Consider the following 14,634-nt stretch of genomic DNA (forward strand, 5'->3'; position numbering starts at 1 on the left):
GCATGGCTATCATCACCCAATCAGAAGGAGGAAGATCCACGTTCACTGATATTTAAATAAACCAAATATCACACAAACTGCAAATGGCCATTATAATCTCATATAATTCGGTGAGTTGGGGGAGAGGTCATAGCCAACAGAAAGATTTACTAATAGATCTGAAAGAGTTACATGGCACCCTATACTCAAGAGAGTTGATTCTGACCCTTTCGCCTTCTGGGAGACACATAAGTAGCAGAAATGGGGTTAATTTGCAGCATTCTAGAATATTGACCTGGGGCTCTATTACTCTTCCCAAGTACTGACACAATGTAAAACCAGACTCAAAGTAACTCCCAAGTTTCAGAGCTTGCTTATAAACATTACTCACAGATATATGTTTGGAAAATATGCTCCCTTTCTTAGTATCTCAATATGATAGACTTTCTTTTTTAAATCTTCCCATTTGGTAAGCTCACTGATATTGGTAACTTAGAACATCTGAGAACACTGAGTGGTTTCAAAACACTGGAAGAGAGATTTGTATCTGGAGAAGCCTGCGGGTGCACACAGCTATGAAGTAGCAAGGATGGTGGTGACAGTGGTCATTTGTCTGTTCTTTCTTCCTCCCCTTCATTCATTCATCTATCCCATCATCCAAGGCTCTGCTACCTATCAGCTTTGTGACCATGACTGAGTCACTTAGCTTTTCTTTGTCTCAACTTCCTAATCTATAAAATGAGAACAAATACACTGCCTACCTCAATAGATTGAGGCAAGTATTAAAAGTTAATATTTGTAAGGCACTTGGCATTGTGCCTGGCACAAAGTCAGTGCTGTTTAAAAGTTATTTATTCTTATTATTGAAATATATAGTATTTTATTAGTTTAGGTGTACAACATAGTGATTTGACAATTATATACATTATGAAATGCTCAGCACATTAAATGTAGTTACCACCTGTTACCATACAAAATTATTCTGATACCATTGACTACATGCCCTATGATGTAATTTTCATCCCTGTGACTTACTCATTTTATAACTGGAAGTTTGTATAAAAGTTTGTTATGGGGGCACCTGGGTGGCTCAGTGGTTTGGGCCTCTACCTTTGGCTCAGATCATGGTCTCAGGGTCCTTGGAATCGAGCCCCGCATCGGACTCTCTGCTCAGCGGGGAGCCTGCTTCCCCCCCTCCCCCTGCCTGCTGCTCTGCCTACTTGTGATCTCTCTCTCTGTCAGATTAAAAAAAAAAAAATTAAAAAAAAGAAGTTTGTTATGATTTACTAAGTGCTTTTTTACACCAAGCACTGTCCTCTTGATGCCTACGCTCCGTGGCACTCCGGGAGGTTGGGGAAGACTTGCCAAGGAAGTGGCAATGGAACTGAACTCTTCATGCTGAGAAGAAGGTAAGCACATGAAGTGAAAGAACAAGATTTGGAGAAAGGAGGTAGGAACAGTTAGAAAATGAATAGTCAAAGTATGTAATTATCTTCTATAAATTCATAGAATGCCTCAGTTGGAGAATTTTCTGTGTGTCCTAATAATGATAAAAATATTAGTGATGATTATAACAGAAAAATACTAGTAGTAATAGTTTTATTGAACCCAAAGTATACCCAGGCTTTGTATCAAAATATGCATGCGTCTTCTTATTTATTAAAAATGGCGACAGTTCCTATCCTCAAGTTCAGCCTTCTTAACCCTTGCCCTCCCTCCTCCAGTCCCTTCCTCCTTCCCTTCACACACTTACCAACAGACTCTAGGATCCAGCTAAAATGCACTACTTGAAACACGCACGTCCACCTAAGTGTGACCTTCTCTCTGTTGCTTTCGCTGACCTGTTCAGCTGGACTGAATTTTTTTCCAGGGTCCCTGGGGTCTGTCACATAGCCTTGTCTCTGAACAAGAATCATACACTCTAATCTACTGTAGAGTTGGCCTGCTCAGACTGTGAACTCCTAGAGGACAAGGACAATGTTTTATTCAATTTGGTAGCCTCATCGCCTGGCACAGCGCCCAGACACTTAGCAGCGACTCACTATACTGAACAGCATCAGAAGTGATTCCTCATTGACCCAAAGTGGTACACCTCCAAAGAAGGGCACTGAACTTCATTCCAGAGGGAGGTTCTCCCTAAGCCAAATGGCCTTCACTTATGTTCCCATATTTGGTACCCAGGTGAAAATGTTAACCTCTCATGCATGTCAGCTTTACGGCCACAACTGTAGATTTGCTTTAAATTCAACCTGTGGTTGAAATGAATTTATAACCACACACCCTTACTGATTAGTAAGAATCAGTCAAATCCTCCAGGTAGATAATTTTATAAAAGCAAATAATGGGGGGGTATCTGGGTGACTCAGTTGGTTAAGCATCCCACTCTTGATTTCTGCTTAAGTCGTGGTCTCAGGATTGTGAGATCAAGTCTTGCATTGGGCTCTGCACTGGGCATGGAGCCTGCTTAAGATTCTCTCTTTCGCTCTCCCTTTCCTTCTCTCTCTCTCCCTCATAAATGAATGAATGAATGAATGAATGCAAACAAAGGCTGGGAACTACTATTCCAAGTTGAGAACAGAAATGGTCATTAACAATGGCACATTGTCAGAGAGTGAGAAAAATCTAAGATACTCTCTAGTGTAGAGGAGTTCCAGAGGAGTTGTATATATTAAAACAAAACAAAACAAAAAAACTAAGATTGTCCTGAGTTTGCAATTACTCTTGCAATCTCCCTAAAGAGCAATTTGTGACCAGGGAGAATCCTGGGTCCCAATGGACCTGGGTGGAATTTTCATCATACCAAGACTATGCCAGAGCCCAAAGGCTGAGAGGGAACGAAACGCGCAAGGACATCAGAACAAAGTCAGGCAGACGGAGGTGAAGGATGGCTTTCTGCATTAGCTGCCCTAACCTCTGCTCTCGTCAAACAGACGCACGAAACAGCGAACCAATTACTTCCAAAACACTGGAGTTGATGACCCCTGGGCAGACAGTGTGCAGTTTAACTTTCTTGCTTGGTGAACAGGGCTGGCTATTGCAGTGTTTCCACTTTCCACTCCCACAGACGACCACCGACTGCTTTGGGGTTTCCTCACCTGACGACCACAGTGGGCTGTGGAGATCACCTTCTGGCTCCAGGCTTGCACCTCTCATCCTTCCACAGAGCAGGCACAGTGATCTTTACAGAATGTGACTGTGACTGTACTATTTGATTGATTAAACCCCGCACTGATTCCATTCCGGAATAAGCCTGACATCCTGACAACCTGACTTCCTGCATGCTCTGCTTCTGCCCACAGTTCCAGCTTTACTCACTTGTCACCCTCCTCCTGGACCCCGTCGTGTACCAGCCCTGGGGACCTTCCAGTTCTGGATAGTACTTTACTCGCCACCTGCCACAGGGATGTTGCACATGCTGCATCTTCAGGCTGGGATGCTCTTCACACTGATGAGCTCCCGCTCATCATGACTTTCTTGTGGAAACCCCTACCACGTGGTCTCCAGAGCTCTTCCTCCATAGCACACATCGCAGCTGTCATGTAACAGTCAGTTACAAGTGATCTGACTGATGTCCGTCTGCTTCCACTATGTTAGCTCCCCGAGGGCCAGGACTGCATCTGTCCTGCTCGCCATTTTATTGCCAGCTCTGACCACACTGTTGTGGCTCTAAGGCATTCAATACGTATTTGCCAAAGGAAGGACAGATGGAAGAGAGGAAGGGTGGAAAGAAGGCTTCCTCACCCTGTCACTCACTTTAGACATGCTTTGGGTGGCTACACAGCTTTTCTGAGTTATTCGTCTCCCCATACCCCATCTCTGCCTGGCATAGGTACAGAAATCGTGTATTCAGTATACGATCCTGGCTCCATGAGGGCAGTGTTCCATAGGGATGGAACCTCACCTAATCACAGGTCAGTTCTCTCTCGGGAAGTTAGAGGGCAGTCTTGAGTTTTTGCTGGTTTCTAGAACTGAGGACTCAGTAATGATGGGGTCACCATTCTCTGCCAGGTGTTCGGCGAGAAGAAGAGAAGAAGCCAGGCTCTGGAGCAAGAAGAATGCGGCAGAGAAAATAATAGGCAATACTGGAGGGGCCACAGGAGGGAGGTTTCTGGGTGGAGCTGAGACTCACCACTATGGTGTGTAATAAATATCCCCATTTCTTGAGCTACTCTGAATGGGTTTCTGTTACTTGCCATTAGAAGAGCCACATGCGAGATACTGGTCTCAACGTATGGTATATCGCCTGGCTGGGGCATTCTCCACCAGCCCTTTGTGATTAGTAAGCTGTGTCTTAATCAGTGATTGTGAGTGGTGCACGCTCTCCAGCCATACCCAGGGGTCTGAAGGGGCATCAAGCATAGAGTAGTGCAGCCAGTACCACATGGGCTTATTACGTGCAATCTGGCAATGATGGGGCATGGAGAAGCCAGTGCTGATCACACCTGGGATGGGAGGAGAGCAAGCCCAAGTGGGGAGTACACTGCAGCTTCCTTAGGTTGGAGATAGAGACCCTCCCCAAGGGAATCCAGTGACACTCAGGCATGTAACACAAGGCTGCTGACCAATGCAGGTGGGTGACCAGATCAACCACACTTGGTCATGCAAAGAAATCGTGTGTCCCTAGATCAGTTATGGACCCTAAGGACCCTGAGCTCTAGACTAAGAACCAGTAGGTCATTTTACTGTCAACGCATGGTTTATTTCCTCGTGAAAGCCCTGGGTTAAAGACCATCTCCACTGTGATTACACATAAATAAACATTCTGCGCAGCAAGGGGATACTTTGAGAGTTGGTTGTCCCACATAATCTTTTCGCATCCTACCCCACCCCTTCAGATGCCTCGTCTCTGTGTTGAGTATCCCCAAAATATGCTTTTCTTCCCTTTGTATTTGTTAAATGTAAGTGACTAAGCTGAACAAGAACAAAAGTCAAAGGCCAGTCATTCTAAACAGAAATTGAAAGTCCCAAGCCCTCTCATATCACTAGCCGGTCCCATGCCTAGGATTCTGTGCCTTTTCTGCTCAGTAACCATGTGCCTATTTTTCATGTGCCCGGGGAGACCTCACCAGGCACATTGAAGAGCTCCCTCGCCCCCTCTCTTAGAACTGCACACTCACGGACAATGGTCTCTCCGTCTTTTCTCTCCAATGGGTTTACAGTCCTCAGCACCTTAAAGCCCTAGGCTGGGTTTTATCTTGTTTATGAGTGACAGTATTACATGGGTTTTGGGCAGAGAATTCGGTTCAAATTAATTCTCTTATTCATTAAGCTATGTAGCTTTGGGCAAGCTGTCCAACCCCTCTGAGCCTCAGTTTTCTTCTCTATCAATTGGGGATAATAATGCCCTCCTCGGAGGGTTGGTGTGAGGACTGCACAATGTAATGACCTGGCATTACTACTCAACAACTGTTTTTCATACCAGATATCCAAGAATAACGCCTACTTGGTCAACAACAGTCTTTCCAGTTTAAAAAAAAAAAAAGTTTTAATGTACTTGGCAAAATTTTGCCAAAAGATAAGACTATCCAGAAGACTGTGACCGCAAAGCCCGGGAATACCAGTGGCCAGAAGAGCACCTGACACATGGTAAGAGCTCAGTAAGAATTCCGAAAATAAGGAACTAATGAGGCCTTTCCCTTAATGATGAAATACAATTGTAGCTGCTATTTCAAGGCTTATATTTGACTTGTCATACTGTCTAAATGCAATAAACATCAATTAGCCTGTCCGCTGCATTTAATTTGTCTATACTCACCTGTCCAGCAGGGACTCAGGTAAGCTATCTGTGACTTACTTCTCCATGGGAAGCTTCTTCCTAGTTTCCCTCCCTAGAGAACCAAACTTCTACTCAAGGGACCTTCAAAGCTCCAGGGACCTTCGAAAGACTAACGATATTACATCCCACATGCCACCCTCCTTTGAGACTTATTGTTGGTGTGTTTAATTTCCTGTCTTGGCCTTACAGGAGATTTCTAATGTTTGGGCTGTAGGGTATGTTCTGATTAAAAATAATCCTCTCAATTATGGGTTGGCATGAGTCTGCCGTCACACGCACTCTGCCACCAGCCTCTGCTTTCCTGTCAGCAATAATTGTGTCTGCAGTGCCTAACTGTAAATGAAAACCCAAGGGGCAAGTTTGGGTCCCTGGTTCCCAGGCCGCACTGGATCTTTTAATTTGCACTGTCTGTCAAAAAGATGCTGCTATGTGTACTCCAAAGAAAACCTGAGACTTTCAGATTCAAGGCTAGAAAGAGCAAAGGTACCACAGCCTTCTTGGAGAAATTGTATTTGAACCCACCAGAGATAACAGGGTGTGTAAGGCAACGAGGCTCTTTTTATTCTGCTCCAAACTTGAGCTACACCTGGTATAAAAAGGGAAGCTGAACTCTAGGGAAATTTCAAGACGTATTTATATTATTTTCTCTACCAAGTACAGGAGACAGGACATTGAAGTCAAAGTATGCAATAACAACTCCGTGAAAGGAAATATACACGAGACCTGATTATTTTAATTTAAATAAAACTAAAACTTTCTGGGTGCTTTCAGCTGGGAAATGCCATCAATTCCTTCTTGTAAAGCAGAGAGATCACCCTACAGCCAGCCCCACCGTAGCCACTTATAGTATGGTGTTGAGACAAAAAGCGTCACTTGGAGACAGTATTGAGCAGAACGCTGTGTAATGAGTAACGAAGGGGAGGATATTTTGGTGCACCTCTCTATTCCACGTCTCTTTTTCTAAGGATGATACCTGATCTGGGATGGACCTGGTCTTGAGCACATTGACCTTGCTTCCCCTCGGACGGACGATAGGAAGCAGAGATATCTGACCCTCAGATGAACATTAAGGGCCCTATCTCAGGAATTTACAACAAGGACATGAAGAAAATGTGCCACCATGTCACTGTGTAGGCGTGGCATTTGCACAGTGAAGCAGAATGAGGGCCAAAGGCACCTTCTGGAAGCAGCTACAATGGACAAGGAGAAAGCACAGCAGAGCAAGTCTGTCTGTGGAAAGTGGGGTGAATAGAGTCAACGCAGAGAAACAGGGGAGCCCACACAGAATGGAAGGGAGACAGTTTGCACAGCTTGTCACCTAGGTTCCAGGAGCATTTATATTTCTTAGGTCGCCATTCCTGACGCCCTACTGAACATCCTACACTGAGGATAAATACGAGATTCCAGGGTGTCTTTCCGAGAAAGTGTGCCTTTGACGAGCTTGGCTTTGGTGGGTTTCTGTCATTTACAGCGTACGTTTGGGTGACTGGGTTATCCAGGTTAGGCCAATGCAGGCCCACCCGGACAAGCTGTCCAAGCCCAGGCAACTGTGCCGATGAAGCCTGCCATGTGGGTCAGACCCTGGTAAACTACGGACCGTAAATCAAAATCCAACACGTGGTCTGTTCTTGCAAATGAAATTTTATCTGGCCACAGCCACACTCGCTCATCTATGCATTATCTATGGCCAGGTTCATGTGACAACAACTGAGCTGAGTAGTTGTGATCGACTTCATGGCTTACAGACCCCCAAATATTTACTACTTGGCCCTTTAGAGAAAAAGATGCCACCCCTGGATATATGTGGCTTACAGAGATTCCCACACAGATTCATGAAGACCTAAATAAATAAATATATAAATAACAATAATAAAAATCATACCTGTTAGGATCACTACCTAACTAAGCATCTACTGCATACTATGTATACCTGTCATCTTTTTAAAAAATAGAGGTTTTGTCCAGTTTGGCTTTTTTTGGTGGGGCCCTGGGACTCATTTCTAGCAGGAGGAGAGAAAGTGTGACCACCAACTTCAAAAAGCAGCTTCCCCGAAACAGTTTCCTTTACCAATCCTACTGTGAGCCTGGAGAATTTCGCATTTCCACCATTTAAAGGGAGGATTTTTTTTTCCCCCCCCTGTGGCCTGTGATGTTTCTTTAGAGGTACAGGGGTCAGGGCAAAGGAAATCAGGGAGAGAAAAGATTTCTAATTTCTGCAGACAGATTATTAGGTTGAATGATAAAAGGCCGGCAGAAATGGATAGGAATCACTTGCTGATTACTGGTGTTGCACAAAATTGTTTGGGAAACAAAAATGCCCCTTCCCATCATAGCAGGAACAGTGAGTGAGTTCTTTCCACCAAGAGGAATGAGGCTTCTCAGTAAATGTTCATGAGTTCACATGAACTGAGTTTACCCAAATCCATCAGTGTCTGGAACTGGCCTGATACAAACTTGGTATTAAGGAAAGCAGAGGATCGCATCCATGTAGAAGCCAGGAAAACGTCTCACATAAAAAAACTCAGGATGGAAAGAGAGGACCAACCACTGCAGAAACCCAACGCGAAACGCTCAGCTGCTTCAAATGCAAAGGAAGTAGTACCAGAGAGGGCTCGGTGTCAGCCACAACGCACCAGGCTCCAGCAGCAGGGCCTGAAGGGAAAGGAGACCCCCCCCCCACTGCCCCATGGTTTCTACCCTGTGTGGTTTCAACTCTCATCTCAAATATCGCTTCCTTAGCAGAGCCTCCCAGATCCCTCTCTGCAGCAAATCTAGGACAGGCTCCTTCTCCTCGCATTTATCTCAGTTATAACTACACAGCAAAGCATCACCATTTGATTAGGATCTGCCTCTCCTGCCGAATTCCATCACTGAATACTCATGAGGACTCCGACACAGAGGGTTTTCTTCCCCACCAAATGCTCTATACCTAACACGGTATCCAGAACAAAACCAGTGCTCATTAAATATTTGCTGAATAGATGAGTGAATGGCTAATTCTAGAACAAAACCACATTTTCCTCTGGCATCCCAAGGGTCTCAGTGTAAGAAGGCCGGGGTGGGCGCCACTAACCAGCCTGCCCCGAAAGCTCTTTCATTAAGCCCAACTTCCCTATCGACCCTGGTGTCCAGCTTCTTACAAGTCAGGTGGAGGACATCACAACATTTTAAGAGACCAGTGTATGTATAAAGGAAGAGCTTTGACCTTGGGAGTTATCCCCACTGGGGTACAGCTTTGGCACTTCCTAGTCGTATGACCTTGAGTAAATTATCTTACATCTCTGGGCCTCAATTCTCTCATGTGTGGAGTAGAAATGAAAATTACTCTTCGCAGATTCTTACAATGATTAGATGAGATTACATGGGAAGAGGGCTTGCTGGGGTACAGCTACAGCAGGTGTTCTAATAGTTGCACCGACTTTAATCATATTGAAGTCCCCCTCCCAAGGTGAGGTCTTGGGACACAAGTAAAAGTAATGGAGAATCTTGTGATTTTAAAGGAACTCACTAATTATGTATTGGAGACAGAGAAAGAAATAGGTTTGCGAGTGAATATATATAAAGACAATAAATATGGCAAGAAAATAATAATAATAAATAATAATAATAGTAGTAGTAATAATCACCCACTGCTTACTCTGTGTCACGTGCTATAATAAACAATCTGCATGCCACCTCCCATTGAATTCTTGTTGTATCCCACGGACATTATTATCTCTAATTTTCAGATAAAGTGTGATTTTCAGAGAGCTTAAGTATTTTTGCAAGTCCCCACAGAGAAACTAAAACTTGAACCCTCATCTGAATGGTGATTATGCAATATTCTCTGTCAAGTGGAATGTTCCCATTCTAACTAACAGCACCTGCCTGTGACAGCCCAGAGAAGGCTGGTTGCAGAGAAGAACTTGAGGTGTCCTAATAGAGGTGCTGACACACTTTTAGAAAAGAGGAGCTGAGCTTGGCCATGATGCCATCATCAGCTCTCATACACAGTGGAAGCTACTACACAATGGATAATCCCTTCCCAACCAATTCCCTTTGGTCATCTGAGTAGTTCCGCTGCGCTTTATCATTGAGAGAGAAATTGTGCAGGGACAAGCAACAGGCTTACAAAGGGAGGCCTCCCAGACATCAGGATCTGAAGTAACAATCTCTTCCCCTACATGGTAAGCATCCCTTGCCAGCCTTTGGACTCCCTTTATCAGGCATATGGCACCCCAGGGAAGATCCTCCCCATGACTTTCCTGTCCTCTTTCATGACACCTGGAAGCCTAGGGGGCTAAACTAACCATTTCCACTGGTATGAAGTAGAGAATAGATACAGTAAACAGAAAGCTCAAAAGAGGTTGAGATACAGACAGATTTATAGAGCTGGGATACAAAGCACATCATTCGGAATGCATGACGCTTTTGTTCATTAATCATCTTTTACTTTGAATCTATTTCTCAATGAAAAGTAGCTTTCATTTCTACTACCAAGATTAATGTGTCAACAATACACAACAACAGAAACAAGTCTGTGGTGAAGAGGGGACAAAAAGAGACAAAAAAAAAAAAAAAGGAAAGGAAAAAACAAAACCCTCAGTACACAGGGTGATATATTTGTTCAGATTACTGCTTTATTTACACCACGGAGAACACTTTATTTTTGAGCTTCATAACCCATTGCTCTATTAGAAAAAAAAAAAAAAAAGAAAGAAAGAAAGAAAAACGAAACTAGCTAGCAGTGCCTACTTCAACATGGAGAAAGAAAATATACCATAAAGAAAACTCATCTTCTACCCTGTAGGTCTGAATTTAAAAAAAAAAAAAAAAATTTCTATTTAATATGTGTCGGACTCCAGAGCACCTTATTACCTTATTTAATTTAGGGCAGGGAAGATTTCTCAGAATAAAAACGGCACTAAAGTGATAGGAACTAAGCTATGAAATGTGGACATCATATTTTCTTCAGAGAGATAATCAGCTTATCAGAATTCATTTCAACCTAAGAAAGGTCTCACAACTACACTGAAAATTCAAGCTGGTCTCATCATCTCAAGAATGTAATCTCAAGGAAATGGTAAAACTATCAAGGCAAGCTTGGCGCAGTTATCTTTATGTATAAGAACTGTAAGCATCAGATCCTGACAGAATCACTGTGCTAGGGTGTGCTCCCGAGGACGGGAGAGACCTTTCTATAAAATACATGAAGTACTTTTGCTGATAATACCACTATTTTTTTCCCCCGAGTCACTGAGGGTATTTTTCAAAAATGCATTGCTATATTCTTTACATCTAGAAATCCTCCCTATATCGGTATTCTGCAAAAATAAATAGTAGTTTCCTAAATTAGTCATCAACAGAGGTGTAGGTTTTAGACCCATTCTTGCTGTTAACTAGCTGTTTGGTCTCAAGTCAGTTACTTAACTCACTCTTAGTTTCCTCATTTTCACAAGAAAGGGGATGTTTTTTAAACTGCATTCTTCTTTTAATTTCTCCAAGTGATCTATTTCATGTGCATTTTTATAGAGAGGAAAATCAGTGAGAGCAACAGCAATTTTCAAGAGGAGTAAATGCCCATATAGAATATGCTGTGTTCCTCTTGGTATTAAACTCCCACCCCATACAATCCCTCTAAAAAAGAAAAAAATTAAACAGAAATAAAGAAAACCACCTGGTCAGAAGGTAACAACTAATTTTAAAAGAAATGCAATGGATTTGGAAAGATAAAAGAAAATTCTCCATCTCCAGTCCTTCACGTTCAGCAAGAACCACCAAGCCATTTGATACAAACCATTTGATACAATTTCCACATTTGGAAAAACAAAGACAATGAAATGAAGGAAAAAGAGCTGGGCAGAAAGGTAAATCAATAAAGCACTCAACATCTCTGTGTGGGAGAAGGGAAAGTCATAAAACTAGACCAAAGTCATGAAAAGTTGGGTAAATGTTCCAAGGGCCACACTGGGTAACCATCAAACGTTATGTGTTTAATGTGAGACTTTATCCACACTTGTTCTGGGTGATATTTTCTTTACAGCATAATTTCCAGTAAGTAATAAAAATTGTAGACTCAGCCACAAGAAACAGGAAGTTTCAGGACAAAAATACTTGCTTCTGTGATTTTTGTCATGAGACACAATAACATATGATGGTAAGATCTCGAGACCTACAATAAGCAAAACATGAATTCTGATTTTTTCTGTGTTTGACATTGGGAAATTCCTGGACCTATCTGGATCTCAGCATCTTCTTTTGGCAAGTGGCTAGCAGTACCCTATACCATAGGATTGCTCTGACAATTAAATGAAATAATGCATGTAAAATTCTTCACAAAATGCTTGCACATATCACTTTGATAATTTTTAGCAACTTCTATTATGTGAAGCTTCATGTTTTAGGCTGAGATAGAGTAGACATTGGCATTTATATAGTATTTACAAAGTTCCAGGCCCTCTTCTAAACTTTCTCTGTAATATTTCTCATTCAAGAATCTTCACAGACACTCTTATAAGTTATTTTTACTCATGTCTCAGGAAACTAGATCTCATAATGCTCCAATTTTCACAAAAATGCTTCAACTATTCACAAGAATTAGAAAAGTATCATATTAATAAAGGTACTTACTTTAATAAGATCTGCACCACTTATTAAGAAAATAGTCCTTAATCCTAAAGCAAACTCCTAGCCAGGCATTTGAAAAAAAAAAAAAAAAAGGTAATTTGCTTAATTTCTACCCAAGGTCCATGTACTTTGATACCATGTGACACCCATCAAGAATACAGAATTCATGCATATGAAACACTGAGTTATTCCACAGAGCGTTAGAGTCTGTGTGTGCATAATTTCTTTCAGATTTGAAATACGTAGGCATCTTAAGTAAGTCTACAACTTACAGAAGCAAAAGGAAGAAAAAGCTATATTCCCAAGTTTCCAGGTTCTATTTCTAATCTTCAAGGATTTTTTCCAATGGCAATTCAAAAGACGTAAACATTTTTAAAAGGAACATAACGTAAGCTATTTTGTTCATCTTAACATGTGCATGCACCCATTAATCCATTTGGCATTTCTGAGTCCCCACTCGGTGAAAACCATCAAAGCACGGTACCAGGCACTGTTCTGGATTCAGAGATGAATGGGATGCTCTGTTTTTCAAAGTAGCTCATATCCATAAGGGCTGATAAAAAGCAAGAGTAAAACAAGGTTTCAAGCAGAGAAACTGAGCAGTGACGCATTCCGATTGGGAGGGTGAGGGTGCAGGAGACGTACGCAGTAAAGTAACACCTAAGATGATTCATGGAGAATTACTAGGATTTACTGCTCAACAGTCAGAGAAGGGGAACATGATGATCTGGACAGATTGCCACTTAACAAAGGAATATGGCCGAGACAGGTGAAAGGATGGGCCTCCATTGCATATTGGAAGAACTGTGAGAAGTCTTCATGAACCACACTGGAGTAAGGTTATTGAGGGGAGCGACCCTGGAAAGATGAAACCAAATGTAGATGGCTCCATGGGCCAGACCTAACAACTGTGCCAAAGGTAACGAACACTTACTACGTACTTAAGGTGAGGCATTGTGCTGAGTGGTTTGTATAGACTAGGGAGCTGAGCCTCCCTAGTAATTCTATGAGGTAGGTATTCCTCATGCCAGGTCACAGTTGAGGAAACTGACTCAGAGAACCAGTGGTAGAAAAACGGCTGAGTAATAAACTGAGAGGCATGTCCTTAACGGAGACTCATCAGATTCCCAAGACCATACCCTACGACACTGTAAATCAATGAGTTGAGGCTTTGGCTGGAAGTCATGAGAACTCCATGAAGGATGTCTGAGGAAAAGGATGACATGTTCTGACCTGCATTTTATGAGCGTAAATGGACGCAGGGTAGAAAATGAATAGGGAGAAAGAGAAAGATGGACGCTCAGGAATCTCTTGTAAAATGCAGTTTCTGAAGCCACTTCCTCTGTGGACTTATTTGCACTGTACCACTTGCTGGCTCTGTGACTTGGGGCAAGTGACTCAACCTCTCTGAGCCTCAGTTTTTATATCTATGCTACGGGAATCATACTAATGATTCAAGTGGGTTGTTTTGAGGAATAAATGAATTAATACATTTTGAGTTTCCAGATCTGCCTGGCTAATTGTAGCAACTCACCAATGTTGTTAGTTTATCATCTCTTAAGGAAGATCAGCGGACAATGAGGAAAAAGAGGAAATGTGTCTACCCATTCAGATGAGCCCCTGGGGATATCAAATGCTTCAGGAACCTGCCCCTTCTTCTTCCAGTCATTAGTATTCAGCCTTACCCTCCCCTAACACCAACACCACTGCCCTTTCAAATCAAACTGTGGATTACAATGGCAAGCACTCCTTACCGGGGTACAAAGATGAGGAGGGGCCATAGACAAGGTCCAAGACAACACAGGGAATAGGTTAAGGTCCCCATAGACTCTAATAGCCACTATGACCAGTGCCCAGTTCATCCCTTTGGGCTTTTAAGTTCCAAATTACTGTGTGGGGAATCCCAGGTTATCCATGAACCAAAACAGATCATAATTCCAAATTTTCCATTAACACCCCAAGGGCGAGGTGATACATTTAAATATTGGATTACATTTATATTAAAAAAAATACATGAATTTGCTATGATTTGTTTCATTTCAATGGCTAACCTTTGGGAAACACTCTCTTGAGATGGTCTGTCATTCTTGAACCCTGCTTGGTATATTGACACTAAGGATATTTTTACTTTTTAATTAGCACTGTTGCCGACCCAGAAGGAAGGTCTTGGTGAATCATATGCGTGTACAATGTTAACTGAACCCATACGGATCTGCTTAGCTAAAGGCGAAGTTCAGACACTTTGCAGCTGCACGCAACTTGATCTGAAAAGG

At 42.5% G+C, this 14,634-nt stretch overlaps 1 protein-coding gene across 11 annotated transcripts in view; it reads right to left on the reverse strand.

The window, feature by feature from the left end:
• Positions 1–14,634, reverse strand: part of RBFOX1 (RNA binding fox-1 homolog 1) — a 2,042,166-nt gene that overhangs the window by 1,197,175 nt on the left and 830,357 nt on the right. The gene's annotated exons all lie outside the window — the stretch shown is intronic.

Source organism: Lontra canadensis, unplaced genomic scaffold (genome assembly GCF_010015895.1).
Source record: "Lontra canadensis isolate GAN:19392208 unplaced genomic scaffold, GSC_riverotter_1.0 scaffold143, whole genome shotgun sequence".
NCBI lineage: Eukaryota > Metazoa > Chordata > Mammalia > Carnivora > Mustelidae > Lontra > Lontra canadensis.